Below are 10,275 nucleotides of genomic sequence, written 5' to 3'. Positions count from 1 at the left end.
CTCACCAGTCCCTCTGACCCATCTGCCCTTTGTGCCAGCAGGAGCAGGTGGCAGAACCTGGCTCTGCTCCACTGTCAGCTGGGTCTGGTGCTCAAGGGCTGACATTTCCAGTGGTATTTCTAAGGATGCCTAAGAGCTTTTGCCAGAAAATGTCCCTTCTGAGGTGTCAGGTCTAGCTGGGCCCGTGTACCCCGGGCTGATCCCTGATCCTCGTGCAGTGCAGCTGCGGGCAGTGTCACACACTGGGGTGTCACCATGGCTGTCCCAGGCTGTGCTCACTGCTCACAGACCCATTTCCCAGCAATAAGGAGTGTTTTCCATCCTGTTCCATCCCCTGCAGCACAGCAAAGCGCAGTCCTTGCCTCAGCACAGCTCAGCAGCCGCTTTCCCCAGCACCAGGCACTGATCTTTCTCCTCTGGCCAAACCCTGCGTGTCTGCAGGGCCTGCAGGGCTGGGGAGCAGTGCCAGCCGTGGAGTGAGGAGCCAGATGGTGCTGGAGGAGGGCACAGCCTGGGCTGTCCTCCCCTGGTGACCTGTGAGGGTCAGTCACCTGTGACCAGGGCCAGGCAGGTGGGTGGGGATGGGAATGTGCCCCATAGGCAAAGCACCAAAGCTGAGGGGGCAGGATGGATTCCCCAGGGCCCCCACAAGCCAAGTGGTTTGTGCCAGGAGGAAATCCCTGGTGGTTCTGTGCTGGTGCTTATGTCCAGGGCTCACCTGGGCCTGTCCACCTGAGCACCTCCAGTCTGTCAGTGCTGCCCACCCCTGATGGCCACTGGCCACCAGCTCCCTGAACTCAGGCCTGGAGAAAGGGCACTGCTTCCCCCCAGGACAGGTCAGGCACATGTGTTGAGGGTGCTGAGGCCCTAAGCCAGGAGCCCTCTAGGCTGAGTTACTCTCAGGGTACATCCCAAGGGCCGAGGTGGGGATGGACACCCCACAAACACTGGTTTTGCTGGGGAGATATGCACACAGTGGAGTGGCTCCCCCTGGACCCAGTGGCCACTGGGGATCTCCAGCTGTGTCACTGTGGAACACAGGAGCACGTCCCTACAGCACCCAGCTGGCCCAGGAATCAGCTCTGGCTGGTGGTCCCTGTGCCCCCAGCTGCAGCAGGGCCCTCAGGGCTCCTCCCCAGGCTCCAGCACCTCAGAACTGTGATCAGAGAGGGTCTGACCCACACAGGTGCTGAGTATCCACATTCCTCCCCAAAGGGACTGCCTGGAGTGTTGCTGAGCCCGTGTGCCACCCAAACACTGAGCTTCCCAGCCCTTCCCACCGGCATTTGGGGCAGGACCAGGGCTCAGGAGAGGTTTGGTGCCTTGCCCAGGGCACCCTGTGCCAAGGGCACGTGGCCCCTTGGCTTCTGCCAGCACTGAGGGCTCCGTGGCTCCTGTCCTTCCCCTTCCCTGTGCTCAGCTGCCATCCCCTGGGGCTGGGGGAGCTCTGGTGAGCCCTGCACTGTCTGCAAGGGGTCAAACAAGAGCACGGTGACCACAGGAGCCCTGGCCAGGGAGCAGAGCTAGCACCACAGGCCACTTCCCCTCTCCTGACTTCTGGACCCATCCACCAGCAGCAGCTGAAGCTGGCAGGGGTTGGAGGTCTCAGCACCACAAATAAATACCCTGAAAAGAGGCTCCCACCATCAAGCCTGGTCCTGCGCTGCTGGGAGAGGCTCCAGCTGGGCGCTGGACATCCCTGGCAGGGGCTGGCTCTGCACAGATCTTTATTTTCTAAATATTATTCATGACCCTGTATGTGACGAGCAGTAACAAGGCTGGGATCTCACTGTGTGCTGCTGCCAGGGTGCCTGGGCCAGGGAAATGGGCTGTGGAGCGTTGGAAATGCTCTCACAGCACGTGGGGGGCTGAGCCCTGGCAGCCCCAGGGACGCTGCTCTGGCTGCCCTCGGCCAGGGTCAGGGGCAGCTCGTGCCAGAGGCTGCAGTGGATGTTGCTTGGAGCCCAGGGAAGCAGGAATCTGGGAGAAAACAGGGTTTGTTTCCCCAGTCCTGACTTCTCAGCTCAGCTGTGGGCTTGTGTTGCTGTGTCTCAGGGGAGTGGCAGCCCTGTGCAGAAGCTGCTCTTGTCCCGTGACATTCATGGGGGGAGGCCGGAGGTCCCGTGTCCTCGGTGGAACCTCACTGAGAACCTGACCTCCCATTTCTTGTGCTGCTTGTGGGCCTGGGCCCCACAGGGAGACACACCATGGGCCAAGGCTGCAGGAGAGGGAGGCTCAGCACAACCCTGGAGCACCAAGAACATCCTGCCAGGGGCTGGGGTGGCCAGACCTGGGGAGAGGGGAGAGCAGAGCTTTTCCAGGTTCAACACACTGAGGAGCCACCTCCAGGCTGGGCCCAGGGATGTCTGGGATGGAGACAAGAGTGGGGAGACAATGGCACAGCTCTGTACCAGCCCCAGCACTGTACCAGCCCCACATGCCAGGGACCCCGAGGCTCAGGGACCCCGAGGCTCAGGGACCCCGAGGCTCAGGGACCCCATGAAGGTGCAGAGCTCCCTGCTGCATCCTGCCCGTGGATCCCAGTGGTCTGATGGTCCTGGTGGCACAGCCAGGGCTGGGCTCTGGTTTAGTCCCTGTGGTGCCCTCCTGCCCCAGCAGTGGGGCAGAGCCAGGAATGGGGACCCAACCAGGAGCCTTTCCCTGGGAGTTTGGCTGCAAATCCCCTCTGGAAGGGATGGCTGTAATTCAGCAATCCTGGCTCAGGCTTTTCCTGTTAACTTCCCCCAGGCTGCCAGATGCTCATGGCCACCACGTCCAGCAGGGAGGGACTGTCCTGCCACACCTTCCCAGGCACTGGAAGCAGGAAGGTTGGATGAGCTGCCCAGGGCTCAGTTCCCAGGGGCTCCCACCCCATCAGGGTTAGGCCATTTGGGACCAGGCCCTGTGTCCTAGGCCAGGACAAGTGTCCCATCAGGCTGGGGGACACAAGTCCCTTGGAGAGGGCAGGACTGAGGCTGTTCTCCCAGGACTGGGAGGCAGCTGGGAAGGGACTGGGAGGAGAGCAGGCGTGGGGAGTGATGCCAGGGGCCAGCCAGCCATCAGCCCCCACCCTGCCTGCTCCAGACAGAGCAGGGATGGAGGGAACATGAACAGCTCCTGCTCCTGGCACTTGCAGGTCCCCTGGCAGTGACAGCAGAAGCACTGATCCAGCTGGGTCTGGATCTGGCTGATCCAGGGTCCCTGGTGTCCCGGTGCTCCCTGCTGCTGGCTGGGTGTCAGGGAGAGGCTCTTCTGTCCTGAGAACTGCAGAGCTCCAGTTTCCATCAGACAGGGGCCAAAGGCTGACCCTTGAGAGGGCTGGGACACAGCAGGAGGGGCTCAGCATCTGGAGAGTACCTGGGACTGAGGGGGAGTGAGATGGGTGCCCATGGAGGGGAGACACTGCCTGACCTGCCCGTGCCCTTCCTGCTGCACTCACAGCAGCAGTGGGATCGTGGCTCCTGGGAAAACACAGGACACCTGGCTTTTTGTATGCAGGGAAGGCTGGCCCACCCTATAGCTCCACTTGGGACACTGAGATCTGTTTCTGCCCAGGCTCTGGGGGAATTTCTGGCGTTCTCTGAGACATTTGCTGAGAGATGGGAGCCATGTGAATCCTGCATCCAGACGCGGGAGTACCATGGCAACATGCAGACCTCAGTCCAGGGTGTTTAGCACCAAATGTGGCTTCAGCAGAGGTTCTTGTAAGCTCTTCAGCTCTCCCCATTTGCTAATCCCAGACCAGAGACTTCTTTCTTCTACCTGGCAAATCCTTGCAGCACAGCCCTCATCCAGCCCTGGTGGTTTTGTTTTTGTATCCAGGGGGAAACTTTTCCTGGATTCAGTTCATTCAGCAGAGATCCCAGGAAGGGATTGTAACCACACTGGACCACATTGGACCATATTGTAACCACAATAACCACTGATTGCTTTGAAGATACTGGAGGTTATACTGCTTGTTATGATCCACATCCCTACAACTCCTCTGCCTCTCTGCATCAGCAGACAAGGGAATCATCTCCACCTCTTTCCCAGGTATGGAACCCAGGTAGGAAGCACAAACTGCTGGGGAGCCTTGGGAAAGAAAGTATTGTTCTTCCTACAGCAATCCCAAATCCTCCCTGTGTGAAACTGAGCCTCAAGTGTGTCTTAAACCCACAAACATTTACAGTCACCAGGTATGAACCTGAAAGAGGTCCTTGAGAGATGCCAGGCCAGCCTGGGGCAGAGGAACCTGCCTGGCAGCAGCAGGGTGACCTCCAGCTCCCTGGGTTTCCCCAGGTGAATGCCCACAGAGATGTGTGGGAGCCTCAGGACCCAGCGTGGGAAGAGGCTCATGTGAGCACTCTGTAACCTGACACGTGCTGCAAGACCCAGTAATTAGGCTGATAATTAGAGCTAAATGATGGCTGGGATGCTGCTGGTGGAGTGGAGGTCATTAAGTTCCTTAGGCTGTGGCCAGGTGACCATCAGTCCTCAGTGTCCCCCCATGGGCCAGCTCAGCCACCAGTGCTGTGGGACTCTGGGGGACAATTCTCCAGGCTGGCTGTGCAGGCTGCAGCAGTTCCACATGGCTTGGGGACTTTTCCACTTAAGCAGCTCCTTAGATCTTTCTTGACCCTCTCTTGATTTATCTTCTGCCATTCCAGCTTTTAACTTTCCAATTTTCCTGCCTTTCATTGAACCACTGAGTCACTGAGGTTGGAAAAGGCTCCAAAATCATCAAGTCCAACCACTCACCAGCACCACTGTGGTCATCACTAAACCTCAAGGTGCCACAGTCCCACGCCTTTTGAACACTTCCAGGGATGGAACCTCTGGTGCTGTGCCCAGCAGGGTTAGAAGCCAAGATTTTCACATGGTCACTTAGCTCAGTGTGCTGGGACACTGGGGGCTGTATCTGCTCATCTCAAATATCTCAAATCCACAGCTCTTAATAGAAAAATCCATACAGTCTGGAGATGTTTGCACTGAAAAGGAAGAGCTCATTCAGCAGAAAAGGTTATGCAGGACAATGTCAGGTTCTGGGGCAGAAATGCCACTTTCTGCTGGTGCAGTCCCCCAGGTCAGTGGAGGGGCTGGGGGTCCTGGGGTTCCTGCTGTAATTGGCACTGCAGCCTCCTCTGGGGCTGCTGAAGCTGAGGGACACAGGACAGGCAGTGGTGAGGAGCATCCTTCTCACCAGGGCATGAGGGACACAGGAGCTGAGAGGATGAGATGTCACCCAGAGGGGTGATATTGGCAGGGTGGGTTAAAGGAGCAAATGCCACCACATCCACTCCTCTTTTCACACCTTGTTCTCCAGCTGTCCCTGCCCTCACTCTTGGGGTTCAGCTGGGAGGCCTTGGCTGCTCTCAGGGGGACAGGCTGGTGTCCCTCATCTGTGCTCAGACCCTGCCACCTCCAAGCTGGCAGTTATTAAGCTGTTAGAGCCTTCCCTTGAATCAGAGCATGGCAGGCCTGTGCCAGGGGCTCCCTCAGGAGAACTGTGCTTTCCTGGCAGCCTCAGGATGGGAAAACATGGGATGTCCCATTGCTCTGCCTGGCACAGTCTGGGACAGAGGTTTGGCATCCCCACACAGGATGGCACTGCTGCTCTGCAGGGGTGCTGCAGGATTCCATCCAGCTGGTCAGTGCAGGAAGCCTGGCTAAGGAGGGAGCACATCCAGTGGGCCCAGGACCCACACCAGGGGCTGGAACTGCTGCTGGAGCAGGACCTGCCCAGCCCTTCCTCATCCCTCACTCCCCACAGCACAGCAGGAACCCCTTGCCAATATTGTCACTCTCTCCTGCCCCCAGCTCTGCTGCAGCACCAGTGCTCTTCTGGTTACAGCTGTGCTGGGTGGCACCAGGGACCCCACACTCTGCCCTGGGTCTCAGGGGCAAATATTCCTTCCTCCCAGTGTCCCAGGGGCGCTCCAATGCTTCCCGCTGCAGTCCTGCTACCTGCAAGGCAGCAAGTGGGATGTGCCCTAACTGTGACACGGGTCATTAATCTCTTTGATTAATTAAAAAAATGCATTTCCTGCCCTTTTAGTCCTATTTTTCCACCATGTGCATTACTATCTACAACTCTGTGAAGGCCAGGCACTGACAGCATTTGGGGAGAAGGTCCTTGGGAACCACTGGGAAGCGAAGGATGAAGGCAGTAGGATGTCTGCTCATCCCCCAAGGCTCCAGGACTCCAGACACACAGGGATAATAAGGGCTTGATTACCAGATCTGGTGATGGTCCCTGATGACATCTGTCCCTTTGAGCTTGGGATCCCACCCAAACAGCCCAGAGGAAAATGGCATCAAGAGCTGGAAATGTTTTCTTTGGGTGCACACATTTTCCTGAGCTCCCCAGCGTTCCCACCACCCAAAGGTGTGAAGGGCAGGAGGTGCCCAGGAGCTGCAGCAGCTGTGTCCCCTCTTCTGTGGGGTGCCAACCCCTGCCCATGGGCACCCCCAAGCTCCTGTGGGGGGTTTTGCTGAGGAGCCGAGGAGCACACAGGGAGCATCTCACTGATCCCAGCTGGCAGCCAGCTCCCCGAGCTGCACAAAGGGCCTTTTCATGCCCTGCATAAACAAGCAAGAGCCATGAAAGGTTGTTATCGCAGAGCATCAGCAGCAGCAGCAGCTCAGGCGGGGATTCCCAAAATAACCTCTTCCCAAAAGGCACAGATGCACACCCCTTTTTCTGTGCTGCGGGGATTTAGGGAATAAAGGCTTTGGGTGCTCCTCTGCAGAGCCCAAGCTCTGTCCCCCTGTGCCAGGCAGGGCTTCCTTCACCTCAACACAGCCCTGCTCCAGCTCCTGCTGCATCTCCGTGTCCGTCAGTGCCATGGAGCATCCTCAGCAGAGATGGCTGATGGCTGCAGATGGGCCTTCCAACACCAGGGCTGTGAGAGCTGACTGCTCTGGGCTTGGAAAGTGGAGCTCCAAGAGCTCCAAGGTGCTCTTCCTTGCAGGAGATTTTTTTCCACAGCTGCACCCTGGAGCTGGGCCCCAAGCTGCACTGCTCTTATCTATGTCCTTCATGAAGAGCAGGTTTCCATGTAGAAATAAATTCCAGAGGCACTGCTGGAGGATGTGCTGATCCTCTTTGCTTTCCTCCCCATAAGCCAGGCCAGAGTCACTGCAGAGGTAAATTGGGAAGGGAAAACTTGCTGGAATGAAAGAGCTTGGAGGGTCTCAAGGAGATAGAGCCAGAGACCCAGACTGGTTTGGGTTAGGTTTGAAGGGACCTTAAAGACCACACAGTTCCACCCCCTGCCATGGCAGGGACACCTTCCACTGTCCCAGGCTGCTCCCAGCCCCATCCAGCCTGGCCTTGGGCACTGCCAGGGATCCAGGGGCAGCCACAGCTGCTCTGGGCACCCTGTGCCAGGGCCTGCCCACCCTCAGAGAGAACATTTTCTCCTAATAACCAATCTAAATATCTGCTCTTTTAGTTTAAAATCATTTCCCCTTGTCATGTCACCATCTGCCTGTGGAAAAAGTTGCTCTCCCTCATTTTTATAAGCCTAAAACACTGGAAAGAGCTCTAAGCTCTTCTTCCCCAGCTGAACACCCTCAGCTCTCCCAGCCTGTCCCAGAGCTGAGGGGCTCCAGCCCTTGGAGCATCTCTGTGGCCTCCTCTGGACTCACTCCAGCAGCTCCAAATCCCTCTTCTGTTGGGTCCCCAGAGCTGGAGGCAGCTCTGCAGGTGAGGTCACACCTGAGTGGGCAGAGGGGCAGAATCCCCCCTCACCTCTGCCCACTCCCCTTTTGATGCAGGATGTCTCCCTGGGCTCCTAAAAATCTGGCAAAAGCTTGATGCCCAAATGAACCATAAAACATCTGCCAGCCCTTTGCAATTTATACCAGTCCTCATTTATTTGTGTTTTTTGTGTTGTTTCAGGTTGATTCTGCTGGACAATGGGAATCTGGTCAGGACATCCTCACTTGGGTTGCAAAAATTATCTCACTCTCCAAAGAGGAGATTTTCCCATGGAGCTCCCAGGGCTCCCAGGTCCCTCTGCTCACACTGACATTGCAGGAAGCTCCAAGGTTTCCCTTGTGCACCCATGGGAAACCAGGCTGGACTCTGGACAGTGGACAGGCAGAAGGACAGCCCCACCAGCTGAGTGGTGGTTGCATTTGGGGTTTAAAACAGCTGTGTTTTCTGGAAATGTGTTAAATTCATCTGAAAACAATACCTGAACAAATGGAAGCTCCTTTAAATGTCTTTAAATTTCTTGAAATATCTTCTAATTTTCAGTTAAGTTCCTGAAGACTTTGTAAAATTTACAATTCCTTAGTGTTTTCTGGGGGAAAAGAGAAGTCTTGCTGTCCCCTCCCTGGCCAGCCCATCTGCCATGTGTGGTATTTCCATTGCTCCAGTCACTGCAGCAGGAGTTGGGATGCAGGAAAGCTCATTTATCAGTTACTGGATAGTCAGGAGAGTCCAGCACAGCTGGGGTCACCAAGAGCTCACAGGGGATTATTTTGCCAGGGAAGCTCTTTTCCTCAGCAGGCAGAGGTGCATTTTCCATGCCTTCAGGACTGGTGGAGAGTTTCAGGCTTTAGCTTGGGTGTCAGGGGAAGGCAGGCTGGGTTGTTTGCACTAGTGTGAGAAGCAGAGTGAAGGATTCACTGGGGAAATCTGTTCTCTACATTCTTCTTCCAGCTCCTTGGCTTCCCAAAGGGAATGTTACATCCCAAGGGGGCAGTGACATAAAAAATATCTGTGCTCAGAATGCTGCCAATGCAGTCACCCACTGACTTACCTGACCCAAATTCACTTAAAAGGGTGAATCAACATTTACATTTCCCAGATTTTCCTTTGGAGTGTGACAGAGCCTCCTGAGCAGCCATCACTGTTTTCCCTTTGAAGGCCTGGAAGATGAATGCAGGCAGTCACAGCAGCTTGCACACAACTGCAATTATTTTTATCGACAACACAGTGCAGCTTTTCTCCTGTATAAATTCCCTACAAATTCACACCAGTAGTGTCCTGTGCAGCAAATGCTGTCCCTTGCAGGGCAGCCACCCCAGCACCAAGCAAGGCTCCTCTCCAGCGCTGCCCGTTAAGGCTGTGCAGCAGTGGAAGGTTGGAAGGGAAAGCTGTGCCTGCACAGGGGATCTCAGCAGCCAGCTGGAATATTTATTTGTAAATGAATGCCCTCCTCAAGTTTGCTCCCATGCAGTGGGGTGTTTCTTTTTCCAAGAGGTTCCTGCTATTTACCCAACTTTCCAGCTGGGCTTCTCCTCGGCACAAAGCGGCAGGACCTGCCTGAGTTTGTACAGTGAGTCAACAGCTCAGCAGGGGATTAGAGCCCACAATCCTGCTGGCATCGCTGCCTTGGCTCGAACCACTGGACCATGCAGCCTCATTTTGTTCCTGGTACTCTCTGCTGGTATGTGGTTTGTCAGGGAAAAAGCCTCAGTGTGGCTAATAAAGGAGGCACTTTCTAAAGCATTGAAACAAAGCCCGCCTCGTTGCAGTGCTCCAGCCCAGCCGTGGTGCTGAGGGGTCTGTGCTTCCCTGGGGCACTGGGAAGCACAGGTTTCTCTGGGGCACTGGGAAGCACAGGTTTCTCTGGGGCACTGGGAAGCACAGGTTTCCCTGGGGCACTGGGAAGCACAGGTTTGTTTCCCTGGGGCACTGGGAAGCACAGGTTTGTTTCCCTGGGGCACTGGGAAGCACAGGTTTGTTTCCCTGGAGCACTGGGAAGCACAGGTTTCTCTGGGGCACTGGGGAGGAGGCTGAGGAGCAGCACCCAGAGGCAGCTGGCACAGAGCCCTGCTGTGTGCTGACACGCTGTGACTGCCTGGCTGCAGGGCACCAGCACAGGCAGCCAGCTTGGAGCTGCTCTGCTGGGAAGGGTCCCCCGGCCTTCCTCACACCATGGAGGCTTTTTCTGTCCCTCACACCAGGAGTGTCACCGAGGGCAGCTCTGCCACCAGGTAAGGGAGCAAAGGCAGGCACTGCAGGGCAGTCAGGGCACGAGGTGATGTTGGGAGCCCTGCACAATGCACTTGAGCAGAGGGCACTGGGAACTGAGCTGGGAGCCACCACAGGCTCTGGGAATGGGGAAACCAGACCTGGGGCTGGGCTGGCGCCTCCCTCCAGCCTTCACTGCTCAGTGTCTGCCAGACAGGGGGACAGAGAGGGCTGAGTGTGCAGCCTCTCTGTGCCCATCTGTGAGAGCCAAGCCCATACTCAGGGGTTTTACTGAGAGCAGAGTGGCCGCACTGCATCCCTGCTGTGCATCCACTGCATCCCTGCTGTGCATCCACTGCATCCCT

This window comes from Parus major, chromosome 20 (assembly GCF_001522545.3).
Source record: "Parus major isolate Abel chromosome 20, Parus_major1.1, whole genome shotgun sequence".
Taxonomy (NCBI): Eukaryota; Metazoa; Chordata; class Aves; order Passeriformes; family Paridae; genus Parus; species Parus major.
The sequence above is the reverse complement of the archived record's forward strand: the minus strand, read 5'-3'. Positions refer to the sequence as shown.